The sequence below is a fragment of the Paroedura picta genome, chromosome 1 (genome assembly GCF_049243985.1).
Source record: "Paroedura picta isolate Pp20150507F chromosome 1, Ppicta_v3.0, whole genome shotgun sequence".
Classification (NCBI taxonomy): domain Eukaryota; kingdom Metazoa; phylum Chordata; class Lepidosauria; order Squamata; family Gekkonidae; genus Paroedura; species Paroedura picta.
Genome location: NC_135369.1, coordinates 111,274,593 through 111,291,592, shown reverse-complemented (window position 1 = coordinate 111,291,592; position 17,000 = coordinate 111,274,593).

The window sequence follows — 17,000 nt, the reverse complement described above, 5'->3', positions numbered from 1 at the left end:
TAGTCACTGACTGGGATAGAGCTGGTCCAGCATCTTTGCAGGCTGCTGAAGGGTGGGTGCACCATGTCGCATTGCTAGTGCTGTGCCAATGGGGTGGTAGTGGGTTTCATTTGCTGTTAAAGACTCCTCAGTTGGTGTGTTGAGATGCAATCTTTCCTGCCAGCACCATTTCCTTGGGTAGTTTCTATGCCAATAAAGGTTTTCTGAAGCTAAATCTCCTTGAGTAGTTAATCGTGTTGGATTGCCATTTTAGGTCCTGTCTCAGGAGTACGAAGTTTTCATGCACATGCACTGTCCTGCCAATGGAGAGAATGTTCTAGTTTTCTGAGAGGGCGTCCCTCTCCTTGGTGCATGCTCAGAGTGCTTCTGCTGAACCTGCACCAAGGATGAGTGATGCCATTTTCCATCAGTCCTTCCACTCTACCAAACCCCACTGCAGCATGAAGCAAAGCCACAGACCGAGCTTCCAGTGGGTAGGAAGGAGGGAATGTATGCCTGCACAGAAGACAATTCAATGAACAACAGTTTATTTATTTATTTATTTAGATTTTTATACCGCCCTTCCCTACGGCTCTGGGCAGTTTACATAAAACATTTTAGAACGTTTACATAGTTACAGGTAGGTGCAATCTTGTTTTTGTTTTCTATCTTCTGTGCAGTCTCACACTGAGGAGTACCAAGCTACTCACCAGGAGGTAGGTGTGGAACGCTAGTCAAACAGGGAGCACAAAACTACTCTGCCAACTACTTCATGTCTTTGGGCATCTGTATCAACCACATAAAGATGTCTTCGGATGATCAGGTAGCAGCTCTGCAGACCTCATACATCAAGTCACTCAGAGGAGGCTTGTACCATAGTGGAATGAGCTCAAAGGGACAGCGGGCAAGCAACCCAGCTCAACCTGATAGCTTCAACTATCCATCTAGATATAGTATGCAAGGAGGCCTCCGTACCCCTGCAGTCCTGAAAAACAAAGGAAGAATCATCAAGTTGGAAGGGGTCATACAAGCCATCTAGTCCAATGCCCTGCTCAACACAGGATCAACCTGAAGGACAACACTTTTGAACTGATTTTGTGTGGTGACGGTAACATAATAAAGCTCTTTAAACTGGTGCTTCTGAAAAGAAATAAAAGTGGTAACTGGCAGAGGATGTGGTCACTATCAAGAGAATCCAGAAGTGATATCACACTTATCTAGAAACTGGCCAAAATTTACCATGAAACTGGCCATTTGTAGTACTAGTGTAGGTGGATTTTCAGAGCCCTGCCAAGCCATTACTGCTAGTTCCTAAAGCCCCATTTTTTGCTAAACTATTACACTGGGTGAAATGGCACAGATTTTCAAAAATGAACAGTTCCTTAATATGGATGTAGTAGAAAAAGATTTGTAACAAATAATCTAGGTCAAGTCAAACAGGTCCCAGGTTTGAACTCTTGAAGGAATAGGATTCACTGAGTCTGATAAAAGATCTCTGAAGAGGATTCTTTTGTATTTTAATATAATAAAGGAACAATCGATTTATCTAGACTTCTTGAATACAGCATGGAATACAGCATGGAATCTAAAATTGCAGAGTTTCTTTATACAATAATTATTAATAATTATTATTATAAAGTTATTGAGTAAAAGCGATGATGCTAAAAATTGAAATTGCCAGTAGAATTTATGAGAGTCAAATGTAATTACTGAAAGAAGAATTTAAAGAGAAATCCTGGGTCAATACCATGAAGATGCAGCAGGGCAAGGAAAATGAGATAAAATGTGCAGAAAATGTCACTAATCTCTTCAATTTTGAAGTGGAATTTTACTCTGACAGTTAAAATTTGAAAATGAGTGCTTTCTAAAGTAAAGTCTTGTCATCCTTCTTGTTCTCACCTGACATAAACAAAAGCCAGAATGGCAGCTCAGACTGATGGACTAATTGGTTGGGATGTCCATTAAACTAGGTTTAGATTTCCTTTTTTAAAATCCCTTCTGAACAACAAGCTATAGCCTCATTTTAAAAGATAGGGGAACCCTTTGTGAATCTGAACATATAAATAAAATAGGAAGAGGGTGCTGGGAGGAGTTGGGACTCATCACCTACCAATCGCGTAGGCTGTCCCGGCTGTCCCATTCCTGATTGGCTGTCTGTCCAATGAATGGCCAATCAGGAGGAATGTCCTACCCCTGTCCGCATCCCCCTCCAACGTCTTCCAAATGGAAGAAGTGCCAGCCTGGTAAGCAGAAGCTGGGAGAGAGAACGGTGGGCCTGGACTTGCGGGCCCGGTGGGGGTTGGGCGAAGAAGGGAGGGAGCCCCTGCCCCAAGCAACCCCAGCCACAGCCTTGCCAGGCTTCAGAAGTGCTGCTGGGGAGGAGAGGACAAGCCGGTCCCCGTCAGCACCCCTGCCACCCCGAGCAGCTCTGGCTGTGGCCTTGCCAAGCCTCGGCAGGGCTGCCCGGGGCAGCGGGGGGGGGGAGCGGAGTCCCCACTGCACTTCCCCCCGCCCCAAGAACACCCACCGAGGCCTCTCTAGGCCTTGGCTGGCCTGCCCAGGGTAGGGGAGAGGCCCTATCACCTGTTGTATTTTTTGATACAACAGACTTTTTTTGCTAGTAGCAATATATAAAACACTAGTAATCAAGCCCATTGCAGTTCTAAATGCAATGGGCGCTAGCAGTGAGTGTGGGTTTGGGGGGGGATACCTGCAGTCTTTGGAGGGGGTTTGAAAGGGGAGAAGGGGGCAGGGTAAGGGACACACTCTCAGCCACCCACCCACCCCCTCTCTCAGAACCCCCCCCCCGAGAAGCAGTGCCGCGGTCCTCCCTCCCAAGGCCAGTCAGAACCCCAGGTCCACTTACCAACCTTGCGCTGGTCCTGGTTGCTGTCTGCTGGTCTTCGGCCATCGCAGTTTCCAGGAGAAGGCCGGCCGGGCCACCCCCCCACCCGAGGCTCTCTGGAGCCTTCCCCCGGCCGCAGGAGCGGCTTCGCAGCGTCGTAGACGCTGCGAAGCCGCTCCTGCGGCCGGGGGAAGGCGGGCCCGGACACCCCCCCACCCGAGGCTCTCTGGAGCCTTCCCCCGGCCTGACGCTGCTTCAGGCCAGCGGCAAAGGAGCAACTGCGAGCCGCGCTGTGCGCGGCTCGCAGTTGCTGGCGGCGGGAATCAGAGGGACCAATCAGCAGGCGCTTCGCGCCTGCCGATTGGTCCCTCTGATTGTCTGTCATGAGGAAGGGTCCAATCTGGACCCTTCCTCATCCCGGACACATCCTGCCCCAGAACCTCTTACTGTCTTATTTAGTCCGTGGCGCCCGCGGCGCCACGGGCGGTTTACAGATTCTTAGATGACTATTTTTCCTATTTCTCCCAGTTTACTATTTTTCCCAGTTCATCCAATCCACATAAGCCACTAGGAACTAAACAACTGGAATAAGATGTAAACTGATTTTAATTATCCATTCACCTCAGTGAGCCAGAATTCAGCTTCACATTGAAGAGAGCAGCATAGGAGATGAGGAAGTAAAGATGCTAACATGAAGAAACCTTTAGAATGAAAATTTGGGCATTTACAGATCAGAGAGAACACCTTTCTCAGTCATGTGACAATCTCTGATATATGGGAAAATGGGTCTCTTTGCTTTCAATGTGGGCTGCTTTCACACAGAATATTTTCCCCATTCTGTCCATCCCAACTCATGCAGTGCCTCCCCGCTTTCCACATGAAGTTGTCCCACATTCATCCACCAATCATAGGCTGCTCTTTTTCTCTCTCTAAGAGCAATACTTTAAAAAAGTAAACTGAAAAAAAAACATTCCCCATGATGTTGTGGGGGCATTCTTTTCAATGTGTCTGGAGTGAAAGGTATACCTTTGATTTCAATGAAAAGGAACGCCTTCTCCTCCTTCCTCCAACTATCCATTGGGAAGTTGGGGGGGGGGGGGTTCAGCTTCACTGCAGGGGAACGGAGGAGGCTGTATTTAGGCTCTCTAAATATGCTATTTTAAAAAATGTAATCTGAAACTCTGCAATTGCCCTGTGGCTGAGCTCCCAGAGAGTTGCATTGAGCAGACTCCGGCATTACGAATGAAGAGGAGCAAAGGATTGCAGAGGAAAGATTGCCAAGTCAAAGGTATGCCGTCAGTTTCAATGGAAAGAAGCACCTCCCTTCCCCCACCTGTCTATTACATTATTTTGTTTTTTATCTCTGTAATATCATCACACTGTTGCTCGGAGACTGCAATTCAAAACCACAGTTTAGTGCATGTTTCCCAGTGCTGCAATTAACACAGAAAGAGGGGGGCATTGTCCCAAATCTGCTGCCCAGCACTGAAATATAGCTTTGAACTTGGGAGAAGGGAGAAAATTCATTAAGGGGGGAGTGTTACTCCATGAGTTTCTAAGTGCTAATTATCCATGAGTAGAGGGGCAACCCACAGTCTCCTGCCCATCAACAAAATGCAGCAAACTTGTGAGGGGAGCTTGTTCATTAAGGGGGGGGGAGTTGTGGTATAACAGGCAAATTCAGGAGGTAGGAGGCTTATAGTGTTGCATTATTCCTAATCAGTACCATGTAAATATAAAATCACTTAATAATAGAGTTGGAAGAGACCTCCTGGGTCATCTAGTCCAACACTATGCAGGTCACTCACAACTCTATTGCTCATCCACTGTAACGTGCCAGAGAACCTTCAGAGAATCAGCCTCTGTTTAAAAAAGATGGAGAACCTACCACCTCCCGAGGAAGCCTGTTCAACTGAGAAACCGCAATAACTGTCAGGAACTTCTTCTAGATGTTTTAGATGGAATTTCTTTTGAATTAATTTCATCCCATTTGTTCTGGTCTGTCCCTCTGGGGCAAGAGAGAACAACTCTCCTCCATCCTCTGTATGGCAGTCCTTTAAATACTTGGGGCCTTTCCGCATTCGTCCAAAATAGCACAATGGTTACAAATTGAAATTGCTACAGTTTTGCCGTTATGCACAACGTCGTTGACAATCTGCAACACTCCTGAAACCGATCCGCAAAAAGCGCTTCGTTATAGCGCTTTCAGGGAAATCCCAAAAAGTGGATTCACCCTCCGGAAAGCGCTACACTCCTGCAACTAATCTGCAACACTAGCGGAAAAGTTATGTGCGTTACCATTGTTGCAGTTTCTGCAAAGTCCCTCCCCCTGGCTCTCTCCTCTGATCTTCTGGCGAAGCGATCGCCATTTTTTTCTCTCCGAGCGAGCAGAGATCAACGCACCGGCAAGCCTTCGTTTACCCAGTGAGGTTTCCCCAGCTGCAGTTCCTCTGTTTAAAGTCACCAAGCACAAGCAACACAGAGGCCCGTTTGCTGGTTTATTTTCCCTTCATTTTTCACACTATTTTTGGCCGAAAATCGCGCCCGTGAGGGGGGGGGGTATTTTTTTTTCACTCGGGGGAGCGTGGCAACGATGAAATGGCAGCTCAAACACCACCTGCTAGCTGGATGGGTCTCTCCGTTGCAACGAATCTGCGTTGATTGTGTTATTTTTTTAAACCTTCCTTAAAGGGAAAGGGGCTGTTTGGGAGCATGATAACGGCCGCCCATTGGCTGCTTGACGGCCAGGGGCGGGACACAGCTCGGCAATATCGCTTCCTGGCTAGCGATTTTTGCCGAGACCGGAAACCTGTGGGAAACGATAGAAACGCAACTGGATTCCACTACAAAGGCAGGTATGCATAATGACGAATTCCACTATTTAAAATGGCGATTTTTTGTTCCGCAAACAATTTACAACATGGATCCCGGTGCGGAATGGCCCTTGAAGATGGTTATCAGATCCCCTCTCAGTCATCTCCTCTCCAGGCTAAACAGTGCAAGCTCCCCCAACTAGGGTTGGGCACTTTGGTGTCTGAAGTGGCCGTTTGTGCCCAAAGCAGCCAGCGCCGCAGCGGGGAGGAGAGGCACAGGTACACAAATGCAGGTGCAGCACCTGCATGTGTGCGCCCACCGCCGCCCATGCCTCCCTTCCCCACCTCAAGCCGCAGCTCTGGCCTCTTCGAATACTGAAACGCCCGAACCTACCCCCAACCTTTCCTCATATGTCTTGGTCATCAAACCCCTCACCATCTTTGTTGCCCTCCTCTGGACATGCTCCAGTTTGTCTACATCCCTCTTCAACTGTGGTGCCCAAAACTGGTCACAGTACTCCAAGTGAGGTTGAACCAGAGAAGAGTAAAGCGGTACCATCACCTCCTGTGATCTGGACACGATACTCCGTTTGATACAGCCCAAAATCCCATTTGCCTTTTTTAGCCACCGAGTCACACTGCTGACTCATGATCATAGGCTGCCTAAGGAGGTGGTGAACTCCCCCTCACTGGCAGTCTTCAAGCAAAGGTTGGATACACACCTTTCTTGGATGCTTTAGGATGCTTTGGGCTGATCCTGTGTTGAGCAGGGTTTTTTACTAGATGGCCTGTATGGCCCCTTCTAACTCTATGATTCTATGATCAATCTATGGTCTACTAAGACTCCTAGATCCTTTTCACACATACTACTGCCAAGACAAGTCTCCTCCATCCTGTATTGGTGTATATGTTTTTTTCCTACCTAAATGCAGAACTTTACATTTATCCCTATTGAACTTCATTTTATTCAATTTAGCCCACTTCTCAAGCCTCTCAAGATCATCCTGAATTCTGATTCTGTCTTCTGTTGTGTTTGCTACTCCTCCCAGTTTAGTATCATCTGCAAATTGAATAAGTACCCCCTCTAATTTCTCATCCAAATCATTTATAAATATGTTGAACAACCCAGGCCCCGGGACAGATCCCTGGGGCACCCCACTTGTCACTCTTCTCCTAGAGGATGCTAAACCATTTACAAGTACCCTTTGGGCACGATCTGTCAACCAGTTATTGATCCGCCTGACAGAATTAGGATCCATACCTAATATGCAGAATGTTCTTTTAAAATGCTGGTATTACTATGCAATTCCTCTTCAGCACTACCTGTGTGCCCCCAATTTTTGTTAAAAGGATGGGGATTCATGATGGAGGACCAAAAGCAATGGAAGGAGAGGGACAATGGTAATGTGTGCTTGGTATGAATGGGGAAACACAGACACTGTGCCCTATGGAATTTTCTGTTCCAACAACTCAGCTGGCTCCCAATTGAATTCCAGATGAGGCTTAAGGTTTTGGTTCTTACCTTCAAGGCCACATGCGGTCTAGGCCCAGTGTACCTGAGAGACCATCTCTCCATAGCTGCAACATCAACACAAGACAAAAATGAGACTCCTCCCATGTATCTTTTGTGGAGAAAGCAGACCCTGGCACTTGCTAACTCACTTAAATCGATGCAGATTCCAAATGGTTAGCCATGTTAGTCCGTAGCAAAATAAAATATGAAGATTTGGGGCTTTAAATTCCCCTGAATTAAATGCTTGCCGTTGAGCAGCTGAAGAAGAGTCCAGCACTTTCAGCAGCTGTGGCAGCAGAGACTGGAAGCTGCTGGAGGCCCAGTCCCAGCTCCAGGGCCCAGGAGCTCCTAGCAGGCCTGGCCATGGTTGCAGTGGTGCCTGGGAGCCACTCCAAGCCTGGTTGCTGTGGTGGAAGTACTCTGGGCCCAGCCATGCAGGTGGCAGAGTTTGGGAGCTACTTGCAGGCCTGGCCGTGGCCTCAGTGTAGCCTGGGAGCCACTCTGAGACTGGCTGTGGCAGCGGTGGAACAACACAGCCACTATAAGCCTGACATACTCCCAAATCTCCAGAAATTTCCCAGTCTGGAGTTGGCAACCCTACAGTGGGTTAAAAAGGCTCATTCAAAACAAGAACCAATCCAGAAGGTAATCTGTTCACTCAGTGAGGGGAAACCTCTTTTCGTTATTATGTCTCATAAAGTGTGCTCTTCTCTGAGAACACTTTGAACATTCTTCTTGTGTATTCCTGTGACTTAGTCCCAGCATTTGAAAATGGTATACTGGGAGCCAGGGAAATAATAAATCAGATATGGGAGGCCTAAAATGTTGATGTTATTAATCTAGACACAGTACAGCAAAGTTAAATGTCAAATCCACATTTTAAAAAGGAATTTGTTTATCAGTAGTGCTTGCAAAGTGATTTGTTTTCCATAATCAGCAAGTCATTTCATGTTTATTTGAAAATTCAAATAACTTCCTCGGTAAAATATTTTCCTGCTAGACAATGTGACAGGAAATTGTTTAAATTGAATCAATCTTCAGAAATATCTCTTTCCATTTGATTTCATAGATTGATTCTAATTTTTTCAAAGTTTAACATCCTTCTATTTTGACCTGGGATAATGTGTAAATAGGTGATTTCATACTGCTCACTTGGAACTAGATTTCAGAATACAAAAGCTTGTTCTGAAGAGGTGGTTCTATCATTTTTATTCTTAATTCTGTTATCTAATAGCAAAGTGTGCCCACGTGTGCAGATACCAAAATCTGTGGAGGAGGTGAAGGATGGGATCCCTCCCCACAAGTGTTACAGGCCTCCTACTTATCTGTAAACCGCCCGTGGCACCGCGGGCGCCACTGACTATCTGTAAACCGCCCGTGGCGCTGCCGGCGCCACGGACTAAATAAGACAGTAAGAGGTTCTGGGGCGGGATGTGTCCGGGATGAGGAAGGGTCCAGATTGGACCCTTCCTCATGACAGACAATCAGAGGGACCAATCGGCAGGCGCGAAGCGCCTGCCGATTGGTCCCTCTGATTCCCGCCGCCAGCAACTGCGAGCCGCGCACAGCGCGGCTCGCAGTTGCTCCTTTGCCGCTGGCCTGAAGCCGCTCCGGCGGCCAGGGGAAGGCTCCAGAGAGCCTCGGGTGGGGGGGTGGGCCAGCCGGCCTTCTACTGGGAACTGCGATGGCCGAAGACCAGCAGAGAGCAACCAGGACCAGTGCAAGGTTGGTAAGTGGACCTGGGGTTCTGACTGGCCTTGGGAGGGAGGACCGCGGTGCCGCTTCTCGGGGGGGGGGTTCTGAGAGAGGGGGTGGGTGGGTGGCTGAGAGCGTGTCCCTTACCCTTCCCCCTTCTCCCCTTTCAAACCCCGTCCAAAGACTCCAGGTATCCCCCCCCCAAACCCACACTCACTGCTAGCGCCCATTGCATTTAGAACTGCAATGGGCTTGATTACTAGTATTATCATATTATGAAACACTGAGCTGTCAGACGTGGCCAAGGCCCTATAGAAGTGTCATCATAGAACAGACCTAACTCAGTCACTTCCATAGAAAGGCCTTGCTGCTGTCTTTAGGAAGCTGCATTCAAAATAGCTCCTCTGCTGTTCTGTGGTTGTGCCATAGCCCAGATCATCTTGATCCTGTTTGTCTGGGATGCATATGATGATATCTTTATTTATAACATTTTTATTGTAACTTTTTATTGTGTTCTTTCAAGGGGGGAGTTGGTTGTGGCATGATCCAGGGGTCCAGGCTGTCTTCTCAGCTCCTGCCTTTCTTTCTAGCCCTACATGAGGTGGAGCCGCTGTAGTAGTAGGTTCAGAAATATAAAATCTCTGCTAATACAGGAATATAGAATATCTGTCTCTTTATGCCAGGGGGACTTCCGTGTGACCATGCACAGAGCAGCTGTATGGTGGCAAGTGTAAATACCTCCCTTTATCTTGCCAACAAAAAAGGCCACTAGAGGAAAGAGGAATCAGGCCAAGCCCCTGAAATACTAATGAAAATGAACTGAACCTTTGAGAAGCTGTGGTTACATTGCATCATGTCTGACTACGTAAATCAAATAACACAAGTTAGATCTTTCTTGTACTGAATGCAAGTTACCCAATGGAGTCTTCTGTCTTGCTCCGCTTGGATGGCTTTCATTACTTAATATTATTACATGCTAATTTTCATGATTGTGTCTTAGAGGCAAGCAACGAAATGACAAGCACTGAAGAGGCTGTTTTTGAAATACAATGGCTGACCTTCCAAACAGACATCCACAATAGTTCAGCATTTAGGACTTTGCTCAGTTAATTAAACTAATTGCATTGCTCAGTGGTATTTAGCTGGAGACCTGGATGTGGACATTGCAAGAGAGGCATTAAAAAGCACTGCAACCAAGCAGATATTTGTGCTGTGTTACCTTCTGCTTCCTCTGGTGGGGTTCTGCGAAAGGCTCTCCAGGCAGGGTTTTGGTATATTTACTCTGACAGCTTTCTGAAGTAAAATTATCTTTGGTCCTTTTATATTGTACGACTGTCAATAAATAAGCTACTTAAAATATAAGGGGTATTGCAATTGTCATTCCAGAGCCAGTGATAAAGACAAAGAAAGTAAATTGTCAAATATATAAAGCAGTATGACAGTTATTTGCTTCCCTTGTCTCCCCCCCCCCAAATGATTGCAATCATTGTAATATTTTAGTATGTGACTCAGATGTTTATCATCAAACTGTCTGATATTTACTGGCATCCTAGTTCAGTTAAGGTAGCTCAGTTGTTGAGTACACTTAAATACCACAATTTGAGATTAAATTGAGATCAATCCTGATTATAGTTTGTTGCTGTATTCATGAACTCATCTTGCTCCTTCCGCCTCTCTTTGCATGGTGTGGTTTCTAGATTTCATTTTCCATGACATCCAAATGCATGCACTTCAGTGTGTTATTTGTTTTATACCCCATGAGCCAAGTTTCTAAACCTTGGTTGAATCCCATTTTAGAGTCCTTATTTGTGGTGATCAGACTAGTTCCATGCAATGAGTTGCCAGCATTTGGATGCAATGGTGAACTGGAATTTGATCACATCAGAAAATTTTGAATGAAACTCTGTGCATCAAGGGAGAAGGAAAGTGAGAGGATGGAGGGGACCTCACAGGCACAGCAACAAGTTATATATGCACTTGATCTCAGTTTAATCTCAGGCTGAATGGAGCTGTATTCTGTATCCTGATAAATTTGTTATCATTGAAAGTATGAAAGTAGACTCGATAAAATCTCCGTAACCTAGCCTAAACATGTATACATGCCTAAACAGCCTTCAGAGTGTCATGATTGAAGTACATTCAGATTAGCATCTCTTATGAACACTGTAGAACTAGCAGAGTATATGCATTTGTGGCCACCAGTTTGTGATTATACTGAGTCAAAGTCCTTTATTCAAAGTCTCATCTAAATGACTCCAAGTGGAAGGGCCTAAGCCAAACTGTAGAATGTCATCTGTGGTAAATTTGTTTTCTGGTGTAGAAATGAGATCTAGCTTGAATTTTTATGTAACAACCCCAACCAGCACTATATTTGCACAATAATATTCATTTATGGATAACCATGCCAACAGATAAGTCACAAATCTGCGAACAACTTCACGTTTGTGTATTTTTAAATCCGTAATTTACCTCATTGTGTTCTGGAAAAAAAAGAATATGAATTTTCCAAGCAATTAAAAGTGTGCCCTGCACTCAGATGTCATTGTGAAAAAATTCCACATGATAATGTGACTGAGGCACATATACGCAAAGTAGATGAAAATTTCTCTGCTGCTGGAACTGAGATGGTATATATTCCCTGGGGAAATGATGCTTCATTTCCTCCTTGCTTCGTCAGCTGGAGGTCCCGGAAGGAATTTTGTACAAAGGCAGCCTTACTAATGTTCATGACATCATTCATATGTGGGAAGCCAGTTGTTATGGAATCGGGTTGTTAAATCATACAGTACATTTCCCCCCTTCCCAGGAAATAAAAGGTGACAATTCCTTCTGCTTTCCCTATCACTGACAGGCATCTACTTCAAATATTTTGATGTCATACGTCAATTCCAGGCGGTTGCTAAAGATTCTCTTCCAAATGACTAGCACAACACATTTCGAAGTCACATCCAATTATGTCTTGCATAGGGGCTTATACATTTGGGCTCTTTTACTACCCCTCATTCCAACTTGTCAAAAAACCCAAGTGTGCCTGAATATTCTATATGATTGACAGTGATAATCATGGGAGTAGCTGTGTATATCATTTGGTTGCCCCTTCTGAGTTAAGAGTGACCTAAACCAAAAGTATCTGTTGTTTTTTAAAACCATGCCAGTGCTTTGGGGTCTGTGCTGTGAGTGAGAAAAACCAATCCCTTGCTACTGCAGCATCCCTCAGAGCAATTATTTGATGGTTTTTGTCACCTGCTTAACATTATTATATGTACAGACTAAAGTCGAACAATACTTTCTTTAGTGAACACCAAAACAGCCATCAGCAAACATTTGAAGAAAATATAATGGCCATCACCATCTCTCTTTTTCCCTTGTCCTAAAAACCCAACAAGGTCGCAATAAGGTTGGTTGAAACTCGGTGGCACTTCCACCACCATTAACTCTTGAATTTACAGCAATTCAAAAGTCCTCCATGTCTGGTTTAGGGGACTTCTCCCCACTGTTCATCAACATGGGGACAAGATAATGTAAAAGCAAGCTATTCATGGCTTGACAAATTGAAGCTCCCTTCATTAAGAGGCAAACAGCTTCAATTTGTCCAGAGAATTTATAATCTCCCTTACAGAAGTCCATCCTTCCTCTGGGATCATTCCACTGTTCTGATATAAAATGAAGAGATACAATCTAGCATTTGCTTTCCTTAGTCTTTGCCCATAGGTGTGACATTCTAGCAGGGATGGTAAAACGTTTGTTCCACTGCTGCCATGTAATCTGCATACTACACAATGAAATGGTGCTTGGAAGAGAGATAAATCATCTCTTGTACTTTTACCAGTCATTCACTAGTATCAAAGTTTCTGGAGCATGCACAGAGTGTGGCTTCAATTACTGAAAATTTGAGGTGAATTCTAGTGCAGAAGGCATTTCTTCACAGGCCTAATTAGCCATGACATAATTATACAATCTTAACTTTATAAGAAGGAAATGCTATTGCAAAAAAAAAAAGAAACCCACGTCTTGCAGCTTTCTTTTGAAGCTTATCTTATATAGCTTAGAAGGTCAGCAAATCTGGCCACCTCTGTAGCATGAAGAAATGTGTGCTCATACGTTTTCAGGAATGACCACAACTTGTGAACCAACCAGATGAAAAAGGTGATCTGGGCTCCATATGATAACTATTCCTCACATAGTAGTGCTGGATCTATTTACACACAGTGAACATTCTATCTAAGGTAGTTCAGCTTTTTCCAGTACCCAGCGGAGTATTATCTTTGTGGCCAGAATCACATCCCAGCAATGTTAATTTTATATTATATCAATTCAGCCTTAACTTGGTTTGTTTATATTTTAAGGTAAAGGTAAAGGTATCCCCTGTGCAAGCACAGAGTCATGTCTGACTCTTGGGGTGACGCCCTCTAGCGTTTTCATGGCAGACTCAGTACGGGGTGGTTTGCCAGTGCCTTCCCCAATCATTACCGTTTACCCTCCAGCAAGCTGGGTACTCATTTTACCAACCTCGGAAGGATGGAAGGCTGAGTCAACCTTGAGCCGGCTGCTGGGATCTAACTCTCACCCTCAGGGGCAGAGCTTCAGACAGCTTGTCGGCTGCCGTACCACCCTGTGCCACAAGAGGCTCTTGTTTACATTTTAGTGATTTTTAAAAAATTAAGCAGGTATTTTCAAGATTGAATGAGTTCACAATGAACACAAATGATCAGGAGATACAAGTATGTTTTGTTGTGTCTAAAGTTTTATTTTTATTTTTATTTATTTGATTTGATTTCTATACCTCCCTTCCGTATGGCTCAGGGTGGTTTACATACAACATCATAGGGGATACATGGTACGAGTCAACATATAACATAGTCAATATACAACAGTAACAACACAACAGAGGTTCTAAACACCAACTTCAGTGGTCCCAACAATAACAACATAACAAGCTAAACTCCCTAGAGAGTTCAGGCTGCTTCAGGCCATGGAGGGGATTTCAGAGGTGGGGGGGGGGGACCTGTGGTCGGTCTCAAGCAAGCCAGCAAACTATTTGTTTTTTGAATGACATATTGCCAATCTATCTTTTTATTTATATGTTCTGAACTGGGTTTATTGTGTCTTTTCTGCCATCTTACATTTTTACCTGCAAAAGGTAAAACATGAGGCCTTTTGTACCCTTCTTCCCACAGGGGGAAAAGACATGGGGGGGGTGCAGCATAATTTTGAGCAGATAAACGGCAGAAACAGAGCTAAGCAGATCCTCCCTCCAGCCAGTGCTCTGATCCAGAGATCCTGCCAAGGAAAGGGGTACATAGCTGTAACACATCTAGTTTGGCCCCAAGACAAAGTAGGAATTACAGGGGTGGTGACTACCTTTCAAAGCAGATTCATTCGTTATCTTCATTTTTCTGTGAGTAGAAAACTTGCCCTTTTTCATAAATGCCAAAAAATATACAGAGTCAAAATCCCTCCCTTAGAAAGCTTCTGGCAAGGTGTCTGTCAATGAAATATAAAAATAAAATCGAGATAGCACAATTAATGGCTGTTTAAAAAAGGGACATTACCTTACGGTGAGTTCAACAGTGAATTAATTACTGAATGATTCTTGAGAAATTAGCAGATATTACTTTCTTTAATAGATGAAGGAAGCTGTACAGCATAATCATACATTTGAGACACCAGTTTCAACTTGCATCAGAATATTGGTTATGGGTGGTAGTTGGCTTTAATTACTGCCCCAGATAATGGCTTCAGCCTTCCCACAGCAGCACAGATGGACTACAAAGTCCCACTCCCACCCCAATTGCCTCTTCTCTGATCTCATAATGCACACACTACACTTATTCCTTGTTGCCTGTTCTGGTTCACCCTTTGCTTAGCACCAACTCTTCTGCAGTCTTCCTTTGCCTTGTTTGCTGTGTACAATTACCTTCCATTGACCATCTACAATGAACCATAAGGGCACAACTGCACCTTTTTGAAGAAGTTAGTTAAAAAGAACAGCATAGACATTACATATATAGGCTACAAAGGACACCAATGCAAGTTAGCGCCCCCTTTCATTTCCTAAGCCAGCTGATGTCCATTTCCACTTTCTGTCTCCTCCTCATATTTCACAGTGATTGCTCAACCGGTATAAACAGTAGTGCAGCAGAACCTTCTAGGAGGGTATAACATCATCAACAGGTAAATGTCATTTCTGGTACTATATTGACCTCCTGATTTACCACATCCTTTATTTGTGTAGGTTGCCAGGCATTACAGGATGCTAGTCATATTGAAAGGTGGCCATCTGTTACCCCAACTCAGTTATAGCTGGCACATAGTAAGTTTATACAGGATATTGCATTGTTGCCAGTCAAACCAGAACAGTCATCAGCGTAACTATCTCCACTCTTGTCATGACCAGAAAGAATATGCATTAACTTCCACTTAGTAACCCAAATCTAATATTGATATTTCAGTGTGGCCCTTTGCTTCCTGAAACAGAATGATTTGCTTCCTGACCTTTATGTGCTGGGTTCTCATTACTGCAGCTGCTGGGCAATATGACAGTTATGAATTTTGGTGAATGCTGACCATGTGCTTTACTTGCTGCACAGCTGCACAAAAAGGCAGTCACAGTCACAGAGATCAGTCTTCCGACAGCCACACTCAGAGTTCTGATGACACTGAGCCCTCGGAAGAATATAATGTGAATGCCAGAGTGAGGAATAATTGGATAATGTCAGCTTGGAAACTGGCAGCTGTATTAGAACTTTTTGAACGACATTTTCATTTAAAAAATACATTTTCTTAAGACTAGGTACTTAAGAATGACATTTTCTTATTCAATTGTTTACTGAAACATTTTCATCCCTCCTTTCCCATAAGAGGGCCAAGGCAGCTCTTGGGGGAGGGGCGTAGGGGGGCGGACCAACTACAGACCACTAAATATGAAACACATTAAACACACAAGCGGTAAAATAATTAATAGTATGAATGGTGAAACAAAGCAAAATTAAAAACAGATATTGCCTCTAAATATTCAGCAAAAGTCTTGCTGGAAAATGTCTGATTTGGGGGAAATGAGTGCACAAGAGAGGACTGCTTTTCGTTCTGGAAAAAAATAGTTTTCTGGCTACATTCCTGACTATCTTAATCTCCATTCTCCCTTCACAAAAATCTGTTCCTTGGAGAGAGAGAACAGACACTATCCCTACCGCCCCCAGCAGGGTTGCTAATTTTTTACATTTCTGTTAGGCTCAAAATCTTAGTGCAAATGCACAAAACCCGAACTAGCAAAAGTTCCAATAATCCAAAGTAAGTCAGGCAAGAAAACTTCTGGATGAAGCAAAGAGAAAAGTTTATTTTTAGCAAAATTGGGAGATCAAAACAGCACAACAAAGATGGCTGAAACAGTGATCTCTGCCCTCCCAGGGCCGGAGAAAAAGTTTTAATAGTTCGCATTCCCATACTTTTATAGTACCCATCATTCATAGGTAAAAGCGCAGATACTAAGTATTTACGATGGCATTGGATTGGTCAGACACCAGATCCGCTGTTTGGATTCTGTTCTGATAGCTGAATAGAACTTTGACTCTGGTGTCAGGAGTGGGCATCAGAATGTCATTTCCCAACCATTCTCATGGGAACGGGAATTGCTCTTGGATGGGCACATTCCTTCCCTCCAGCTGGCCAGAGTTACGATGTCAAGGAACAGTGATTACTCTCCCCAGAAACAAATGGACTTCTTTGCATTTGTGCTACTAGATTCCATGAGGCATGCAGTGTATGCGCTGCCTCCGCTTGCTTGCCCACTATGGCACCTCCTGACCTTCCAGGTGAACTTTGTAACTTTAGTCACCCTTACATGCCGGTTACGATTCAGCTGAACTATACAAAACAGTAACAATTAGCATTTTTTTTAACTAACTATAGATCTAATAGGAAATAATCCCACAATTTCTACAAGGGCTAGATTTTCTCAGGCATTTTCTCTCAGGCCTCTCGCTTCTGAAGAGTAATATTGAGGCACAGAAATGGAAGAAAGTACTCTGCACATCCTTAAGAGACAGTCTTCTGTTTTGTTCTGACTTTGACATATGCTACGGCCGAGCCTTAGCCCTGAAAACAAGTCCCAAGGCTGAAATTACACCCTACCTCATTCTCCCTGGGACATGTTTTG